Source organism: Mastomys coucha, unplaced genomic scaffold (genome assembly GCF_008632895.1).
Source record: "Mastomys coucha isolate ucsf_1 unplaced genomic scaffold, UCSF_Mcou_1 pScaffold22, whole genome shotgun sequence".
Classification (NCBI taxonomy): Eukaryota; Metazoa; Chordata; class Mammalia; order Rodentia; family Muridae; genus Mastomys; species Mastomys coucha.
Genome location: NW_022196905.1, coordinates 191,481,055 through 191,496,961, shown reverse-complemented (window position 1 = coordinate 191,496,961; position 15,907 = coordinate 191,481,055). Strand labels below are relative to the sequence as shown.

Here is a 15,907-nt window from a genome sequence, read left to right as displayed (position 1 = left end):
ATCCTAACAAAGGAGTATTATTAGTTCGATAATTTAAATGACAAATAGAGAAGTATAAAGGTTATGACTCAGGCCACTAATATAATCAGTGGTAAATTCACAATGAGGGGTAAATTCACTGGTAACTTTCTTCAGAAGCCATAGGTCAAAGCTATATGACTCTCCATCATTTCCCTTCTTATGAATTAGCTAAAATTTTAAAGGCAAAGTGTACAATTATGTTTAAAAGGAGAGTTTTGGAATTTATATAAAAGGATAAAACTATATGCTATATATTCAGAGTTTTCTCAAACTTTTAAGTAATTAAAGTGCATTTTTTGCAGGACTATCACTAAAAAATGATTTATAAAACTTTTTAAAATTTTATCAGTAAAAGTATCTAATAAAATGAAATTTTAATGTAACTGTATATATAATTTGAGTTTATATTTTTATAAAAGAAGATAATATCCTTTATACGTTATAGCTGTATAATTTCCAAATAATTTAAATAACACAAGTAAGATTATATTAAACCTTCCATCAATGCTTCAAAGTGTGTGTGTGTGTGTGTGTGTGTGTGTGTGTGTGTGTGTGTGTGTGTGTTTAATATGTACAGGAGTGACAAAGTAAAAATTATTTGGAATATTTATCAATAAAATAAGGTGAAAAATCCTTCCAGAGATCTTTAAGGGCTATCTAAAAAGAGAATAAAAATAAAACAATGATTTAAATATTGGATGAGAATGATCATTCTCATAAAATCCTAGGATGTCTCTAAAATGTGCTTCTGTGAAGAAAGAAAGGCCAGTTGGTAGAAGAATTATTGATGACAAGCACCATTTTCCATCATTAATCACTGAAATGATCACTGGTTCTAGATGCTGCAACATGAAATCATTTAAGGGACCATCATTTACCGTACCACAGTGATAATGTCCTGGATAAAATTACTAAGAGCAAGAAAATGAGTAACTCAAATAGTTATGCAGACACTTTTGTCTTTTGTAAAACCACAGCATACTTCTTGTTCATATGCAAACATGATCATCTTCACTTCCACAGAAAGTATATGCAAGAGTCTCAAATTAGACTCCAAATCTGTGTGTAAACAGAAACAAGGTATATTCCTTCCAATGGATACAAATACACCTTTCTTATACTTGAGGACAAAAAAATAAATGGGCACATTTAAAAATGTATAGTTCTACTTGATAAAGACTATCCAGAAGAATAGAAACCCATGAAAGGCTAGGCTCACAACCAAAAGACTATTCTAGAAAGAAACTGCTTCATTCTTTTCATATCAGCTCTGAAATCTTTCTGTGGTTGGGTAGTACCAAACTTTCTAATTTCTTTGAGCCTTGACTCTGTCCTCTGAAATATTCTCAATATCTTTCTTGAGATAGCTAAAGAGGGCATCAGAATGGCCAGTTTTTAAAGCTAAATATAATTTACATTGAAGCATGTCAGTGAGGATCAATCATTATTGAGTATTTAATGGTCTGTATATCTCAAAATAATTCAGTCTATGTTTTCTAATCTGAAGTTTGTGCCACAAACTATAATGACAATTTTATAATAATTCTCTCTTACCCTCCTTACTATGGGCTATTTTAACTTAAAACAAGCACATTATCTTAGATTTATTATTGATTTTTTCGCATTTCTATAATCAAATTCCTGACAAGAGGCAAAACAAAGAAGGAAAGTTAATTTGGACCATATCATAGCAGAGAAAGCATGACTTAAGTACTGTGAGCCATCTGGCCCCATGCCACCCACAATCAAGGAAACATAGAAATGAATACAAAATAATTCTGGTCTATCAACAAAGACCCATTCCTCAAGTCACCATGGCCTAAAGATTCTACAAACTTCGCATGAAGAAATTCTAGTTGGAGAATGAGAGTTCAATCTCCTGAGCATATGCTATCAATTTCAGGGTAAACTAACAACCTCTCCTTCTGTGTTAGTTTTGATCACTTAAAGGAACTTAACTGAAAACTGTTTCAAAAATTTCCTTAAAGGAAACTATGGTCTTATCACAAATTTGGTGTTATTTTACTTTTGTGCATAGAATGTGCACCAATTTTGTTTTAATATGTACATGATTATTTCTCTTACCTGCAAGTCCTAAAATTTTAATCTGAACATTTTATTTAAGAATCTGAATGAATTATTTTTCTATATTCATGTTGTAATGATATATGTGAATGATCTTTTAGTACCAACACTCAATTCCCTAACTTCATCCAGTAAAATCATAGATTCTTTGAATACAATAAATCCAATTGAATTGGCATTGTAGACACTTTTTAAATTGGCTTATTCTTCTCCAAGCATTGATCAACACTTTATTAATATTCAGTGACATTTCTTTATTAAGAAATGTCCAGAGTAAACTTGAACTTATGTTGCTTCTGTTTTTCTGTTTCTGTGGTTTTTGTTCCATTTTGAATTCTGAAAGCAAAACACATTGTCAGTAGTCAAACTTTATCATAAGTTTTAAACAATTCCAAAGCTTTAGAAAAATCACAACATAAATTTATTTATATTTTATGGCATTCATCCAATTTGTGCATATTCCTGTGCCTTTCATAGCCTCATTCTGGATGCAGATCTTACAGTAATATGTATTATTGATTAAAGGAATAATCTTTGCCAAATAACATGTTTTTAAATATGTAAAACATACCATCTATCCAATATATAATATAATGTATAAACATAATATATCTAAAATAGTTATATATATATGTATTTGTGTGTGTTATTTAATGATTTCTGTGACTTATATGATAGAATGTATTATATGTATATATACACATATACATAAATAATATACATAACAAATAATAACAGTTTCATTGTGATATCAGAAGTACAAATGGACATGTGATTTATGAGTTATTTCTTAGTCATGTAGGAATAACAAGCAATTAAGTACAGTAGAGGCAGGGAGTGGGCTAAGGTGTGGAAGGCGGTATTTTCCTCACTTCTTTGAAAATTTACTTTTAGGTTACATGATCATTCATTAGAATAACAAATAAGTTCTATAAAGGCATGTTGCCTTTAGATTCTTTTGACAAATTGCATATATTTCCTGAAATCTTCTAAGAAAGATATATGATAAACTAAGAGCGTCTACTTTTGTCTTCCAAAAGTAATGTTAAAATTTAGGCAAACTGTTTAAGCATTCCACAGATAGAAACCCTCCTTGTGGCAATACAATTAGTCTGTTTGCCAAGAGGTCCAGTTATCAGCATCTTTTCAGAAGATTAGCCTGGATCACCTGCTTACCTTGTTTGCCAATGTGTCATAGGTAAAAGAGATAAATATATCACAGTTGTATTAACTCCAAAATTCTGGAAAACATAAGGAAAAATTCTTAAGTGTTTATTTCTACCTATATACTGTATATACATATATTATAGTCAAATTCCCAATATGTACATTGTCAATAATTTAATAAAGTATTCCATATATCTATATATGTAGTTGGATATAATAGAGAAGAAATTATTATTAAATAAAATAGCCTTAATTAAAGCACGAATTAGCTCTTCTTTGTTTCTATATACAAAATACTAATTATAAAATAAAAATTCTAATGCATATAATTATTCACATTATCATTTCATATAGCTATAAAGAATGTATCAACTGCATATCAACATGAAAATCATAGATAGCCAGTATGAAAATGTATCTTCATAAACATATCCAGTCTCCTCCAAGTGGTCCATTCTGTCTTCTAAAATAAATGTTTTATTAAAATTAAAAAAAATATGCATTAATTGCTATACATGATAAAATAGTAATATGTTATATTTAACCATGGATGATATATAATAAAAGCAACTAGAAACAATCAAAAACATTAATGCAAAGCCAGACATAGAATTAGTTGGGATTCCTTATAGTCTTGTGTGAGAACTCACTTAGCCAGATTAAAAACCAGATTGACAATTTTTGATTTGTTCTTGTTCCTTTATTTAATATTACAAATATAAAAAGTTACATGTAGTTATCAAAATTATAATTCAAGTTACAATTCTAGTTACAATTATTTTTAGGATAACTATTCTCTTTTTTGAGAAATTCTTAATTACAAGGTAGAAGCTAAATGGTTCTCTGCCTTCTTTGGCTGATTTTATTTCAATATTTTTTTATTTATTCTTTATTTTTTTTTACAGTCCAGATTTTATCCCTTTCCCAGTCTACTCTCTGACTGTTTCACATCCCATACCTCATCCCACATCCCTCTCTCCAAGATGATGGACCCACCCTCCCTTAAACCTACTATACTTCCCCACACCCTGGGTCCTCAAGTCTCTCAAGGGTTAGGTGGATCATCTCTGACTAAGTCCAGATCTGGCAGTCCTCTGCTGTATATGTGTTGGGGATCTCATATCAGTTGGTATGTGCTGCCTGACTGGTGGCTCAGTATCTGAGAGATCTCGGGGATCCAGGTTAGTTGAGACTGCTGGTCTTCCTACAGGGTTGCCCTCCTCCTCAGTTTAGTCCAGCTTCTTCCTAATTCCACCACAGGGATCAGCAGCTTCTGTGCATTAGTTGGGTGTAAGTATCTGCATCTGACTCTTTCAGCTGCTTCCTGGGCCTTTCAGAGGACAATCATGCTAGGCTCCAGTTTGTAAGCACACCATAGCATCAATAATGGCATCAGGCCTTGAGGCCTCCCTTGAGCTCAATTCCAGTTTGGGATCTTGTTACTGGACCTCCTTTTCTTCAGGCTCCTCTTCATTTTTGTCTCTGTAGTTCTTCAGACAGGAAAAATAATGGGTCAATGTTTTTGACTATTAGATGGCAACCTCATCTCTGCTTGATGCCCTGTCTTTCTACTGGAGGTGAACTCTACAAGTTCCCTCTCCCCAATGTAGGGCATTTCATCTGAGTTCCTCCCCTTATGAATTCTGAGAATCTCTCACCTCCTAGGTCTCTGGTATATTCTAGAGGGTCCCCCTACCTCCTATCTCCAGAGGTGGCCTGTTTCCATTAATTCTGTGGGTCCTCAGGACTTCAGTCCTATTCCCCCACCCAATACCTGATCATGTTTCCCTCTTCCCCTTCCTGTCCTCTTTCCCACCCAGGGCCCTCCTTCTCTTCCCTCCTGTGGTTTACTTTCTTCTCCCTCCCAAGTAGGACTGAGGCATCCTGACTTGGGCCCTTCCATTTGTTAACCTTCTTGAGTTCTGTGGATTGTATCCTGAGTATTCTGTACTAATATCCATTTATTAGTGATTAAATGTCATACATATCCTTTTGGGTCTGAGTTACTTCACTCAGGGTGATATTTTCTAGTTCTATCCATGTGCCTGCAAAACTCATGATGTCCTCATTCTTAATAGATGAGTAATGTTCCATTATGTAAATGAACCACATTTTCTGTGTCCATTTTTTTCATTGTGGGATATCTAGGTTGTTTTGAGTTTTTGGCTATCACAAATAAAGCACATGCCTCTGTGGCATTGTGGGGCATCTTTTGGGCATATGCCTAAGAGTGGTATAGCTGGGTCTTCAGGTAGATTTATTTCCAATTTTCTGAGGATCCTCCAGATTAATTTCCAGAGTGGTTGTACCAGTTTGCAATCTCACTATGAATAAAAGAGTGTTTATCTTTATGTGTATTGTCTTGTTCCTTGACTATTGTCTTGCTTGATTCCTCATTGTACTACTCGCTCATGTAATTAAAATGGTATAAAAAGCAGATTTGGAAAATTAAATTTGCCTTCCTTCAATCTCAGAATTGACTGAGGCCATGTTACAATGTTGTCTGTCTTTTTTCTTTTTAATCCTCACTCCTGCGCTGGAGAACCTTGAGCTGTTGACTGACTTGAGAGGGCTTGGTCAACAGGGAAAAAGAGAATACATAAGGTAAATGAATCATCACAGGGAGAAGTCTAGTGGTAGAACATAGTTTTATGTAAACAAACATGTAACTGCATTTTTAAGTTGTGATATTTAATGAGCCAAAAAGATAATTTTATGTTATGAGTCTAGAGATTATGTTCTCTTTCCAAAATGTTTATTTTGCCCCTTTGTTGCATTTCTCTGACTTTTGTTTCAGCACTGTAAGCTTGTACTTTTTGTTCTCCTTCCTAGAATATTTCTCAGGTAAACCCACTCAAGAAACCTATTGTGCTTTCTGATCAAAGAAGAAAGTGATGCTAGGCTATAATAAGCAAATTAATTTTTAATGAGCATATTCGTGCCCAAGGTCATAACAATCGTTAAAAAAAAAAAAGTTAAAATAAACTACAGCAACACACTAATGGTAACGTCTGAAATATGACTAGGGCAAGAAAATATTCGGCAGAGTGTACTTTCACAAGGCTCTGTGGTGTTTTGTTTTATCTTATTTGAAAAAGGAAACTTATTTCAAGGAAGATATAGCGTATTAAATAAAAAGCAGATTAAGACAAATAATGCCTTTCTTGTAAAAAGAAATATACAAAGCTGTAGAGAATTTAAAACCATGAGGTAAAAATTTAAACTGTTTTTCAGTAAAACCTGCATTGTGGACACACGGCCATTTCCCAGTTTGAGACATTGCTTTAGTATATTTTCCAGAATATATTTCAGCATAGGACATCTAAGATGTAGTGAACTCATCTAGGCTTATAATTTGATTAGTGAAAAAGACAGAACATTTACTTTTATTGTCAACCTATTTTTATTACTACAAAAAAAACTAGATAATTTTTTAAAACTACTTCTTTTTATAATAGAGGTTTGAGTTTGTGGTTTTTTGCCGTTTTAGGATGAATGTATTAAAGGATTACAATAGAATGTTTCTCATTAAAGGTGTTTTATGCAAATAATTTATTTATAAATAGATATTTTAATCTATGGATTTTTATTCGATTTCTTTAGAAAACATATAATTATTGTATTGTGATAAATCATGGTGGTGGAAAATACTTATTGCATCCTTGACCATAATATTCTGCTACATTTTCCTAAGGTTTCCACTGATAATTAATGAAAATAAGTTAAAAGCATAGAAAATCAAATTAGATTAAAAAATATTTTAGCTGATATAATATACAAACATATACTAATGGCTCCAGCAGCATATGTATAGCGGAGGATGGCCAAGTCGCTCATCAATGGGAGGACAGGCCCTTGGTTCTGTGAAGGTTCTATGCCTCAGAGTAGGGGAATGCCAGGGCCAGGAAACAGGAGGGGGTGGGTTGGTGAGCAGGGGGAAGGGGAAGAGAACAAGGTTTTTTATTTTATTTAATTTTTCTTTTTTTTCAGAGGGGAAACTGGGAAAGGAGATATCATTTGACATGTGAATAAAGAAAATATCTAATAAAAAAATAGAAAGAAAATCTATTGGCATAATGATCTTACATTTTAATAATTTGGTTATTATATATTTTATATATAACACAAAAACCAAAACCAAATATACATGGGAAGTGAGATTCTTTTTTTTTAATTGGATATTTTCTTTATTTACATTTAAATGCATTCCCCTTTCCAGGTCTCCCCTTTGGAACCCCCCTGTCCCATTCTCCCCTCCCCCTTCCTCTATGAGGGTGCTCCCCCACCCACCCACTCACTCCAGCCTTCCCCCCACCCCCTGCCCTGGCATTCCCCTTCACTGGGGCATCGAACACCCTCAGGCCCAAGAGCCGTTCCTCCTTCTGCTGTGCAACAAGGCCATCCTCTACCACACCTGCAGCTGGAGCCATGGGTCCTTCCATGTGTACTCATTGGTTGGTGGTCCAGTCCCTGGGAGCTCTGGGGGGGTCTGACCAGTTGACACTGTTGCTGCCCCCAGCAACACTGTCTCTGCATACCGCCCTCAGCTCCTTCAATCCCTTCTCCAATTCCTCCATTTGGGACCCCAAGCTCAGTCCAACACTTGACTGTGAGTGTCTACCTCTGTTTTTGTCAGGCTCTGGCAGACCCTCTCAGGAGACAGCCATAAGCACAGTTTCAAATGTCTGACACTTTGTTAACACTAAAAAGTTTGTATTACAAAATACAAACTTGTGTCACATAAAATTTATAATTATATAATGTGTTCATTTCTCTAGCACATGATGAGCTGTAAAACACATGTTGATGTTGACAGTCTCAATGGAAACACATATCAGTCTCTCTTCCTATTCCCTGAAAGCCCAGAGTTTTAAAATGCACATGGAATGGAACAACTTCCAAATATTTTGATATAAAACAGAAAAATATTTTAAAATAGATAATTAGACACACCTTAAAATGTCATGAGCCTACTGAAAACTTATAAAACAATCTGGTAAAAAAAATATGAAAATACACTGGCTGTGGTTACCAACTATTATGCCAAATTATTGTTTTGATTTGTTATTTGTAAATTTTTATGTCGTCTATTTTAACACAGGCACATGAATATTATAGTATGCAGGATTAGATATCAAATGTCAAATATTGGTGGTCAGATTTGTCCTTTTCTAGTTAGTTTTGAACATCACACGCAGATTGACACACTTGGTGAGGCACCATTTTCTGTTAGCATCTCTCTTGCTATCATTAGTTATGTTAAAATATTTCTTTTGCTCAGAGTTCTTTACATTTAAGTCGATGTGTGTTTCTGTGCTTCTGTGATTTTCATATACATGTAGATACCTATGTAGGCCAGAAGAAGATGTCAAATTCCCCCTGGAGACGGGATACAAATGACTTTAGGTGACCTGAAGTGGGTGAGAGGAACTAAAACCTGGTCCTCTGAAAGAACAGTAACTGCTCTTAAACATTGAGCCACTTGCTAGCCTCTTGATTTACTATTTTTAGATTCTACAACTGACTGGAGAGTGCCTTCTGACAGAGTTTTATGTAATTTCCATATCAAGCCTTTGATATCCTACTACTATTCTTCCACCACACATAAAAAAATGTTACCTGGGTTTGGGTCTCACAGACTCAAGCAGCAGAAGTCATCTGTCACCTCCCCTCAGGTTGTTGGGATTAGGAGAATTTGGAGGGATCTTTAAACAGCTTGTTGGAAGCTGTATTTTATGAGTTGTAGAACTCCACTCCCCGTTTTCTCTGGAACCAGAGGCCATTCACAATTCCCAGGGCTACTATGGAGTGTTGGAATTTTGATCCATCTGTCTTTGAATCCATTAATGACAGAATTTTTCTCTGGATGAATTTCTATCAGGCCACCAATCTCTATCATCTGTAATAGATTCATCTATTATGAGCTGGAAAAAATTCCCCACAACTTTTAAAATGTTCCTTTGCTTAGGAAAGAAAATAAATGTTCTAGAAAAATCTCTTGGGGTCTAATGTGCCACACAAAAGTAATTGATCATGGGAATATAATCAGTCCCATTTTGTTCATGCATAAAGATAGTACTTGCACTTGATAGTGTGGAAATGGGGGGAATTGAAATAGAATTCTAAAATATAGTTTGTCTTTTAGTCATCTTATTCTTGTTAATATTCCAGCTCATTAGAAAATACAACAAAATATTGAGATTTACTTAGGCTGAAAGTAATTAAAACAAATTCTAATTTACTATGCAGTTAAAAATTTGAGTATTTCTTATCATCTACACTCAAATGTTTGAGTGTGGCTCATATGTTTTCATTACATTTGACTATGAAAAACAAAAGATTAAATATAAGTAAGTTAGAAGGAAGGATAAACCTACAAGAGAGATTGCATGTAATTTTGTTACAATCTTTCTGTTACTATAACATATAGTACAGTATCTGAGAAAATAAACTTATGGACAAGGAATTTTTAGTCATAGACTCAAAGGTTTCCATCCAAGGCTGCTAGACACTCTTGCTTTTGGGTCCATGAGAAGGGCACATATCATAGTCACATCAAGAATAAAGCTTTTTACCTAAAGGATGCTAGAAAGGAGTGACAGGGTCCCCAGTGTCCTCTCAATGATACTGCTTACTTCATTAGACCTCATCTCTTGTTTCTTAATTCTTTTATTTTTCAGTATCATATTAAAACTTTCCCCTTGCATTATCTCTTTCTTCCCACAAAACTCATCCTTAACTCTCATGTAAAATGTGTAAAGCATAAATAAGAAAATCAGTACTCAAAGATAAATGCTTGAACACACAAACAAGAAATATAAAAGAATTTTTAAGAATCCATAGGCAAGGAACACAAAGGAAAAGGAGGATACTATTAGAAGAAAAAAGAAATTTTGAATAATTGGTATAGACCTAACATGTTAAAAGTTTTACTGTCTACTTCTCAACAAATGTACCTTTAACCTCTGCATTTGGAGATATATAAATTCCAATACCCAAGATTCAGTTCATAGAGATAATTAGTAATTATTTTATCACATATAGAAATTTATTTTTATAAATAAAAGTATGTATTCATGTTCAAGGTTTTATACCCTCATTGCAGTTTCACAAAATTTCTAAATTTTATTAAACAGATACTTTTAAACCATAATAAGCCTATATGCCAAAAGTTTTTTAAAATGTCAATTTTTAAAAAAAATATTCATGTTTATCAAAATAGAAGTTTCTATCTATGTGCTAGGTATAATATTGCTGATGAATTAATATTGCAATTTACTCTCCACAGATAATTTAAGGCCTGTTGAAGAGTAAATAAAGTTTAATTATCAAAATGTATGCTAATGATTTGAAGGGCTAAGATAAATGCTAAATAAAACTTATTTTATAAAGCACATAATATATATACCACCAAAAGAATGACAATGTTTACTCTTGTATAGTTTTACAGAAGGTTTAATCAATTCAGCATTTTCTGGCTTTCTTAAATCATATACATGTATGTATATGAGTATCCATATGCACAGATATGTTTTTGAATTGTGAATGATTTTAACTATCACTTTGTACAACCTTATAATTTTCTGTACTCTAGTACTATAATTTCATAAATCAATGAGTACCAAGACTAAACCTGTAATTTTACGAATAGAGAACCTGGAAATCATACACTATTTATGATTGTATATATTTAATAAATTTAGAATGATAGTGGCAAATCCTAAGCCATAAACTATACTTCCATATTCCAGTTTTGACACTATTGTGTTTCAAGATATATCAAAAATATTTGAGTGTTTTGTAACAGAAAGGGCAGATATATGAATTTTAGTGCATGGGTATTTTAGAGCAGTGATGTGAACACATATAGGTTAGCAAAGATAGTTTAAAAAATACTTGAAAAGTACTTTTTGATTCCACATCATTATTTTTTAGTTCTTGTATTTTACCTAAAATTATAGGTATAAATTCTTATCCCATCCATCACAAACAAAAAGTGAACCTCTTTGAAGATATTGATGAATTTAATGAGAACTATAGTATGTAACTCCATTACTTAATTATTTTAAAAAGAAACCAATCCATTCTCAAAAACAAAAACATTACATGACAAAGCATTAAAAGGCTCACAGCTCAAAAAAAAAAAAAAAGGCTCACAGTCATCCATTGTACTAAGCACAGGGTCCTCCATGGAGGAGCTAAAGAAAGGACTCAAGGAGCTGAAAGGGTTTGTAGCCCCATAGGAACAACAATATAAACCAACCTATACCCCAAAAGTTCCCAGAGACTAAACAAGCAACCAAAGAGTACACATAGAGGGACCCATGACTCCAGCCTCATATGTAGTAGAGTACGGCCTTGTAGGACATCAATGAGTGGAAAGACCCTTGGTCTTGAGAAGTCTCAATGCTCCAGTATAGAAGAATGCCAGGACAAGGAAGTGGGAGTGGGTGGGTTAGTGAATAGGGGAAGGGTTGGGATAGGGGGTTTTTGGAGGAGAAATGAGGAAAGGGGATAAAATTTGAAATGTAAATAAATAAAATATCTAATAAAAAATAAGAGTTAAAATAAAAGAAAAATATGGTCGGACTGAAAGGAATGGCATCAAGTGGTTTTGTTGACTTGAAATCAACAATACTGCTCATTATTATTGGAAAACTTCTTTTTTAAGACATTCCAACAAACCTTTATTTAAGTATTTATACTTTTTGCAAAAACTAAATCATACAAGTATCAGGTAGAACCATTACAACAGGATAATTGATTACATGATTTTATAAATACATATACATTTTATAAGTTCATAGTAAGTTTAAGGCAACAGTTCATGTCATAAGGTTTAAGGAGTTACAACAGAAATGTTTACACATCTTTCTATTAAGACTAGTATCTGACTAAACATTCATTTTCTTCTAGATCAATAAGTTTATTGTAAGTTTAAAGCAATAATTTTTATGCCATAAGTTATCACAGTTTTGTCAAGAGGCAAATCATCCACCTTGTGTCTCATTAGTTTTGAAGTTTTGTATTAGATAAACTAGTCAATATTTTATTTTCCGTCCTCATACCTAAAATAAATTGTCCATTCCCAGTTTATGACCTTCACTTACCAGATAATGACCTCACACCTAACCTAGAATGAATGTTTTCCTTGATTGTAAATATGTTTCAAGCCTAGGTGGGTGCTAGAGAGATGGCTCATTGGTTAAAAGCAATGGCTGCTCTTCCAGAGGAGCCAGATTCAGTTTTCAGCACACACATGCCAACTCTGAACTGTCTAACGCTAATTCCAGGTGACCTGACACCTGCACACCGACATGCATCAGACAAAACATGAATGTGTATAAAATAAACTAAATTATTTTTAAAAATTGTTTCAAGATTGGTTTCTTTTCCCAGTGCAACTAGCCTGTGAAACATGAAGGTTTACAGAGCTCTTTATTCTTTTTTTTTATTAGATGTTTTCTTTATTTACAATATCTCCTTTCCCAGGTTCCCATCAAAAATAAATAAAAGAAAATAAAATAAAACCAAAAACTAAAACAAACCCCTGTTCCCTCCCCCCTCCCACTTCTTACCACCCCACACCCTCCTGTTTCCTGGCCCTGGCATTCCCCTACATTGGGGCATAAAACATTCACAAGGTCAATGGCTTCTCCTGCCCTTGATGACCAACTAGACCATACTCTGCTATACATATGCTGCAGGAGCCATGAATCCAACCATATATTCTCTTTGGTTGGTGTGTTAGTCCTTGGGAGCTCAGAGGGAACTAGTTAGTTCATATTGTTGTTCCTTCTAAGGGGCTGCAAAACCTTCAGCTCCTTAGATCCTTTCTCTAGCTCCGTCATTGGGGACCCTGTGCTCAGTCCAATGGATGGTTGTGAGCCTCTACTTCTGTATTAGTCGAGTACTGTCAGAGCTTCTCAGGAGACAGCTATATCAGGCTCCTGTCATCTAGCACTTGCTGGCATCCACAATAGTGGATTTGATGCTTGAATATGGGAAGGATTCCCAGGTGAAGCAGTCTCTGAATTGTCTTTCCCTTAGTCTCTGCTATCAAAACAATCATCCATCATTATCAAGTAGGCTTTATCCCAGGGATGCAGGGATGATTCAATATATGGAAATCCATCAACATAATTCACTATATAAACAAACTCAAAGAAACAAAACCATATGATCATCTTATTAGATGCTGAGAAAGCATTTGACAAAATCTAATATCCCTTCATGATAAAAGTCTTGGAAAGATCAGGAATTCAAGGCCCATACTTCAACATAGTAAAAACAATATACAGCAAACCAGTAGCCAACATCAAACTAAATTGAAAGAAACTTGAAGCAATTCCACTAAAATCAGGGACTAGAAAAGGCTGCTCACTCTCTCCCTACCTATTCAGTATTGGACTTGAAGTCCTAGCCAGAGCAATTAGACAACAAAAGGAGATCAAAGGGATATGAATTGGAAAGAGAAAAGTCAAATTATTGCTATTTGCTGATAATAAGATAGTATAATTAAGTGACCCCAAAAATTCTACCAGAGAGCTCCTAAACCTGACAAACAACTTCAGCAAAGTAGCTGGATATAAAATTAACTCAAGCAAATCAGTGGCCTTCCTCTACACAAAGGATAATCAGGATGAGAAAAAAATTATGGAAACAACACCCTTCATAATAGTCACAAATAATATAAAGTACCTTGGTGTAACTCTAACTAAGCAAGTAAAATATCTGTTTGACAAAAACTTCAAGTCACTGAAGAAGGAAATTGAAGAAGATCTCAGAAGATGGAAAGATCTCCCATGCTCATAGATTGGCAGGATTAATATAGTAAAAATGGCCATCTTGTCGAAAGCAATCTATAGATTCAATGCAATTCCCAATAAAATTCCAACTCAATTCTTCATAGACTTAGGTAGAGCAGTTTGTAAATTTATCTGGAATAACAAAAACAAAAACAAAAAAAAACAAAAAACAAAAAAACAAAAAACAGGATAGCTAAAACTATTCTCAATGCTAAAGGAACCTCTGGTGGAATCACCATCCCAGAACTTAAGTGGTACTACAGAGCAATTGTGCTAAAAACTGCATGGTATTAGTACAGTGGCAGTCAGGTAGATCAATAGAATAGAATTGAAGATTCAGAAAAAACCCACAAACCTATGGCCACTTGATCTTTGACAAAGGAGCTAAAACCATCCAGTGGAAAAAAAGACAGCATTTCCAACAAATGTTGCTGGCTCAACTGGCAGTTAGCATGTTGAAGAATGCAAATTGATCCATTCCTATCTCCTTGTACTAAGCTCAAGTCCAAGTGGATCAAGGACCTCCACATAAAACCAGATACACTGAAACTAATAGAAAAGAAAGTGGGGAAGAGCCTTGAGTACATAGGCACAGAGGAAATTTTCCTGAATAGAACACCAATAGCTTATGCTCTAAGATGAAGAATTGACACATGGGACCTCATAAAATTGCAAAGCTTCTGTAAGGCAAAAGACACTGTCAATAAGACTAAATGGCAACCAACAAATTGTAAAAGATCTTTACCAAACCTATATCTGATAGAGGGCTAATATCCAATATATACAAAGTACTCAAGAAGTTACACTCTAGAGAACCAAATAACTCTATTAAAAATGGGCTACAGAGCTAAACAAAGAATTCTCAACTGATGAATACCAAATGGCTGAGAAGCACCTAAAAATGTTCAACATCCTTAGTCATCAGGGAAATGCAAATCAAAACAACCCTGAGATTCTACCTCACACCAGTCAGAATGGCTAGGACAAAACAACTCAGGTGACAGCAGATGCTGGCAAGGTTGTGGAGAAAGAGGAACACTCCTTCTTTGCTGGTGGGACTGCAAACTGGTACAACCACTCTGGAAATCAGTTTGGCGGTTCCTCTGGAAATTGAACATAATTCTACCAAAGGACCAAGCTATACCACTCCTGGGCATATACCCAGAAGATGTTCCAACAAGTAATAAGGACACATGCTCCACTATGTTCACACCAGCCTTATTTATAATAGCCAGAAACTGGAAACAACCCAGATGTCCCTCAACTGAGGAATGGATACAGAAAATGTGTACATCTACACAATGGAGTACTACTCAGCTATTAAAAACAATGAATTTATGAAATTCTTGGGGAAATGAATGGACCTGGAGAATATCATCCTGAGTGAGGTAACCCACTCACAAAAGAACACACATGGTATGCATTCTCTGATAAGTGGATATTAACCCAGAAAATTGGAATATACAAAGTACAAACCACAAACCATAAGAAACTCAAAAAGAAGGAACCCTAAAGTGAGGATATTTTGTTCCTTATTAAAAGGATGAACAAAATACCCAGTGAAGAAGTTGTGGAGACTAACTATGGAACACCTTCTTTAGTGTTGGGAATCTATGGAGTTTTTTTTTTTGTTTGTTTGTTTGGGCAGCATCACAGATTTCTGAGCAAAACCTATAAGACATATGTTCTAAATAAAAGTTGTGGGCTTAAAAAGATGACTGAATACAGGAGGATGTCCAAAATTGATGGTGATTTGTTTTGGATTTCTATATATCTACTTCTCAAAGGGTTGTAAGATATTGTTGGTTCATTTAAAATATCACATG

At 34.3% G+C, this 15,907-nt stretch overlaps 1 long non-coding RNA gene across 1 annotated transcript in view; it reads right to left on the bottom strand.

The window, feature by feature from the left end:
• Positions 1–2,339: 2,339 nt before the first annotated feature.
• Positions 2,340–15,907, bottom strand: part of LOC116071396 — a 71,677-nt gene continuing 58,109 nt past the window's right edge. The window contains exons 4-5 of the long non-coding RNA XR_004110870.1: positions 3,283–3,347; positions 2,340–2,442 (exon numbers count right to left, since the gene is read on the bottom strand). This is a non-coding gene — a long non-coding RNA (uncharacterized LOC116071396). The remainder of the gene's footprint in view (positions 2,443–3,282; positions 3,348–15,907) is intronic.